This window comes from Berghia stephanieae, chromosome 11 (assembly GCF_034508935.2).
Source record: "Berghia stephanieae isolate SIO BIC M18660-M18661 chromosome 11, UCSD_Bste_1.3, whole genome shotgun sequence".
NCBI lineage: Eukaryota > Metazoa > Mollusca > Gastropoda > Nudibranchia > Aeolidiidae > Berghia > Berghia stephanieae.
Genome location: NC_088370.1, coordinates 8,292,098 through 8,297,097, shown reverse-complemented (window position 1 = coordinate 8,297,097; position 5,000 = coordinate 8,292,098). Strand labels below are relative to the sequence as shown.

At 37.9% G+C, this 5,000-nt stretch overlaps 1 pseudogene across 1 annotated transcript in view; it reads right to left on the bottom strand.

Moving 5' to 3' along the window:
• Positions 1-4,877, bottom strand: part of LOC144956321 (G-protein coupled receptor daf-37-like) — a 33,840-nt pseudogene extending 28,963 nt beyond the window's left edge. Inside the window, exons 1-2 of the transcript XR_013641942.1 lie at positions 4,769-4,877; positions 1,649-1,984 (exon numbers count right to left, since the gene is read on the bottom strand). The product of XR_013641942.1 is annotated as a G-protein coupled receptor daf-37-like (transcript). The remainder of the gene's footprint in view (positions 1-1,648; positions 1,985-4,768) is intronic.
• Positions 4,878-5,000: the final 123 nt, after the last annotated feature.

Sequence of the window (5,000 nt, the reverse complement as noted above, 5' to 3'; positions counted from 1 at the left end):
GGTCCCTGACCTACAGCAACACTTAAATTGTAGGACGAGACATGACGCCTGTCAGGCGATATTACAATTTTTTTCGGACAGACACAACACTGTTGACGGCCAGGTACTCATTTTACACCTGAGTACGGTGAGAGAATGTGAGTAAAGAGCCTTTTCCAATGACTCAACAATGCGCCGAGCGAGGCTCGAACCCAGGACCTTCCGATCCGAAAGCGAGTGTCATACAACAAGACCACATAGCCGCACTTCTATTTATCTGCGATCATACACATAAAACAAATAGATCTATTTCCTTTTAAAAGCTATTCTCGTTGTATGTAGCGAGCACATTTTGGACTCTTTATATTAGGCATGTGAAATAGATGGGTGAAAAATATATTTTAAACAAATTTGGGTGATATTTCGTTCTTATTTATATCACCTTATCCTCATGGAGCTCGAGGTAAGGAAATTGTAAGTGTATGTGTGTTTGTGTGTGTGTGTGTGTGTGTGTGTAAGGGAAAGAGGAGAGAGAGAGTGAGAGAGAGAGAGAGAGACAGAGAGAGAGAGAGAGAGAGAAGATAGAACAGACACATTTAAATGATAAATGTCAATACTATGATAATTTAGACATCATTATCCAGCCCACTTGTTTCCATTACGATCTCCCCCCCCCCCCCCCCCCCCCCCCCCCCCAGTTAGATGAAAGCATCCTGCTTGCTTGAGCACAAATAACTTCCATTTCATTGGCTCTAATAATTTACAATTTCCTTCGTCGATCCCTCCATCCGTGCGTTTATTAGACTTAAAATGTATTTAATGTAACAATCAATTTACACAATATAGATCGTTCTTAGTTGACGTCACTCAAGTCTTTGTTATTGTTTTTTGCCATCCGCGTTTATGAGTAATACTCACTAAACTGTATTAACCAGACTATAAACGTTAAATGTTACACATAGTTTTGTGTGTTGGTCCGTTATACTTCCGGATGGCAATGTTGTGAGCTTCTTAGCCAAGCGCATACTATCTATCTATCTATCTATCTATCTATCTATCTATCTATCTATCTATCTATCTATCTATCTATCTATCTATCTATCTATCTATCTATCTATCTATCTATATATATATATATAAATATATATATATATATATATATATATATATATATATATATATATATATATATATATATATATATATATATAAGGAAGAAATAAGATTATAAATAGAAAAAAAAAGCAAAGAGAAAAAGCATGAAAGTAGGAAAAGCAAATGAGTAAGAAACCAAACGATGTACAACAACAGATATATTACATGATTGTGCGGCTATGTGGTCTAGTGGTATGACACTCGCTTTCGGATCGGAAGGTCCTGGGTTCGAGCCTCGCTCAACGAATAGTTGAGTCCTTGGCGAAGGTTTTTTACTCACATTCTCTCACCATACTCAGGTGTAAAATGAGTACCTGACCGTTAATAGCGTAGTCTCTGTCCGAAAAAAAATTATAATATCGCCTAACAGGCGTCATGTCCCGTCCTAAATGTTAAATGTTGCTGTTGACCAGAGACCCCTTGTAAAGCGCTTTGAGCACGTTTAGTGAATATTGCGCTATATAAATGCTCATATAAAAAAATAATTTGTTTTTGATTTTACTTTACCTCTCATCGGTGGCAAACTCCAATGTATCTCTCTATCGTAAAAGTCACGGTCAAGGTCACGGACACGTTGGAGCTCATGTCGGCAAGGACACGCCCAAACGGATACCAATGCACGTAGACCGCTGACGTCATCATCGTATCCGGGTAATGGCTCAGACTCAGCGAGAAGCTGAACAGAAGATACAGAATGTCGAATATCGCCAGAGCCGTGAGGTAGGAATTGGTTGAAGATTTCATGCATTTTCTGGTGAGAACGACAATGCTCAGGGAATTCCCGATGACCCGAAGAGCACCACGATGGGTGTGATGATTTTCTGGACGACCAATCGCGTGACGAAAGAGCCTCGTCATTGGTCGCCGTTGAAATTGTCTCATTCATGTGCCCAGAAAATGGTGACGTCACAAACTAAACATTACTAATTTCGTCACAACAAAATTAAATCCTTTCACGAATGGATTACAATAATAATTATGATGCCAATATTTTTCAATTTCTTTCATTTGAAGAGTGAATAAAATTCAATACAAATAATCCAACAGTTGAATCCAATCTGATCGAACGTTGAAACATTGTAAGGAGATCAGGTCACCAGTAAAAGCCTTCACGAGTTTTGGCTGTATTTCAGTGACGTCAAGAGTATTGCGCCATTTTGTTTTGAATGTTGCTTAGCAACAACAACACTTTCTTGATAAGTGCAAAACGCGACCTTTTAAATCATCTTGAAAAGGACGGAAAACGAATTAAAACACTGTGCTCTACACTGAGTTAATCCTTTGGCACGTCAGCTTGACAATACAAAACTCCAACACACTTTTACAACGAGAAGAAACACTGTATTGTACAGGCTTGACAACATTTGGAACTCCGCGTCGGATAAACAGACTTTTAAAGTGGGTAGTCTTGCTTGGGGGGATCCTAGTTTGGTGAATTTTCTGTTTGAAACAATAGAGAGAAAAAAAAATTATATATATATATAAAAATAAGAAAATATTAAAATTCCCATCACGTTTAAAAGCCACCACATAATTAAACAAACATTGGTCTTTAAATTGAATGAAAATTAAAGAAATACAGTGTGGAATTTAAACCAATAAAAATACATCTGTTTTGTGTCATGTCATTCAAATGTGTTTCCTGACATTTCATTTTACTGTAATTTCCATCCGTTATGTGAGAGCTATTCAAAATATTGTCTTTTAATCAATGGACTGAAGCACTCTGGAAAAACACGTATTTAAAAATTTGGCCAGAAAACTCGTCCTTTAAATATCCATCGATTTAAATTACCCTCATCTTAGCGGAGACTCGGAAACCTGGGGCTTAGGGAAGACTTCATGGAAGTCTCAGGTTTGAGAATTTCTGCCAAGATGAGGTTTAATTAAATCGATTGATATTTAAAGGACGAGTTTTCTGGCCAAAATTTTTTTAATACGATTTTTTTCTCTCCAGAATACGGCATTTAAACCTGATTAAAAATTAAGTTTAATCCAACATGAAACAAATTGGATCAATGAACATTGTAAACTGGTAGAATGGATTATTGTAAGACTCGGGTCTTTGTTCTGGATATTGAGCCTTAAGGCCTGGCCAGCCCGTAATGGAATGCTTTGTTTAATCACCTCATTGATCGTAGTGTGTATCGCCTTAGAGGGAATGCACTCGACTAATTGCATTGATTTCTTGCGTTGATTAAAGTCTAGGGTAACAAGTAGGTAGAGAAAGATGGAGCATGTTTCTCGAGGCTATTGTTAGATTAGATTATGTCTTACAATCGTTCAAAGTCGTGTTCGATTTATTGATAATTTGGTGGAATCGATTTCGATTTATTGATAATTTCTGGTATCGATTTCGATTTATTGATAATTTGGTGGAATCTGGGCGGAGCAATTCTGGCATTCAATAAAAGAAAATAGATCCTCACCAAAACTTAAGCATTTATACAGGGCAATGTACTTTAAGGCGGTTTCAATAGCTCAGTTGGTAGAGCACTCGTTTCACACGCAAAGGGCCGAGATCGATCCCGGGTGCAGTTGAGATATTTTTCTGACCTTGTGTGACACCCATCAATGATTGAGTAGTAGCTGGGTCTGTTAGATCTGGCGGAAATTACTTTGCGATTGACTAGCGTCCTAGCCAAAGGGTAACAAGCAATTGCTATTGTCTGTTTCACGTTACAAAAAACGGGATAAACTCCGGTTCCATGGACCGAATGGCTCGGAGGGACTACTTTACTATTTTATTATTAATGTCAAAACGATTTACAAAAAGTCTCAACCAAACAGCAACATTTTAACAGAGACAACGCTCTTGACGGCCAGGTACTCGTTTTATACCTGAGTACGGTGAGAAAGTAAGATTAAAGAGTATTTTTCAAGGACTCAATCTCGAGCATTCGGATCGGAAGATCCAGGGTTCGAGTATAGCTCTAAGCCGCGCATATTTTAGTCCTTTGAAAATACTCTATACTTACATTTTCTCGTCTTACTCAGGTGTAAAAGGAGTTTAGGGAATGTTTAGAAGAGATTGAGATCTATAAATACTAAATAATTTTTTATTTGTGGGGGGGGGGGGGGGGGGATACACCGTAATTATGATTCTTTGTAGGTCAACATAGACAGTTCAGCCGTACTCTGGAAAAACCCATATTTGAACATTTGACCAGAAAACTCGTCCTTCAAATATCGATCGATTTAAATGACCCTCATCTTAGCAGCAACAAATAATCTCTCAAACCTGGGACTTAAGGAAGACTTCATGAAGTTCCAGGTTTGAGAGTTTTTGCCAAGATAAGGGTCATTTAGATCGATCGATATTTGAAGGACAAGTTTACTGGCCAATTGTTCAAATAATATGGGTTTTTCCAGAGTACTGCATGCAGAGTCAGACTCCTAGACCATGACCCAATTCTCTCACGTCCAAGATTTCAGCATCTCGTCCTGGAAGGCTTCAATTTTGTTCCCTGCCATTTCCGTTCCATCAAAACGACGCTCATTCATTACAACGTTTTAAACATTCCTGTGACAAAAAAAATCCCATGACACTCTTTTTCGGATCGGAAGGTCCTCTGTTATTATAATTCTTTGTATAAGACAACAAATAAAGTGAGTTCGACTCCTATTTCTGGACCATGAATGACCCAATTCTCAGACAACCAAGATTTCAACATAATCTCATCCTGGAAGTCTTCCATTAATTTCGTTCCCACTTCCGTTCCATCAAAACGACGCCCACCCATTACAACTTTTAAAACTTTCCTGTGATGAAATCCCATCCCTGTCTTATTATTAATTTCTCTCAAAATAAGATCAAGAAGGGAAATTACTCCACCCGTCTTCCTATAAATGTTTAATAGTAACGG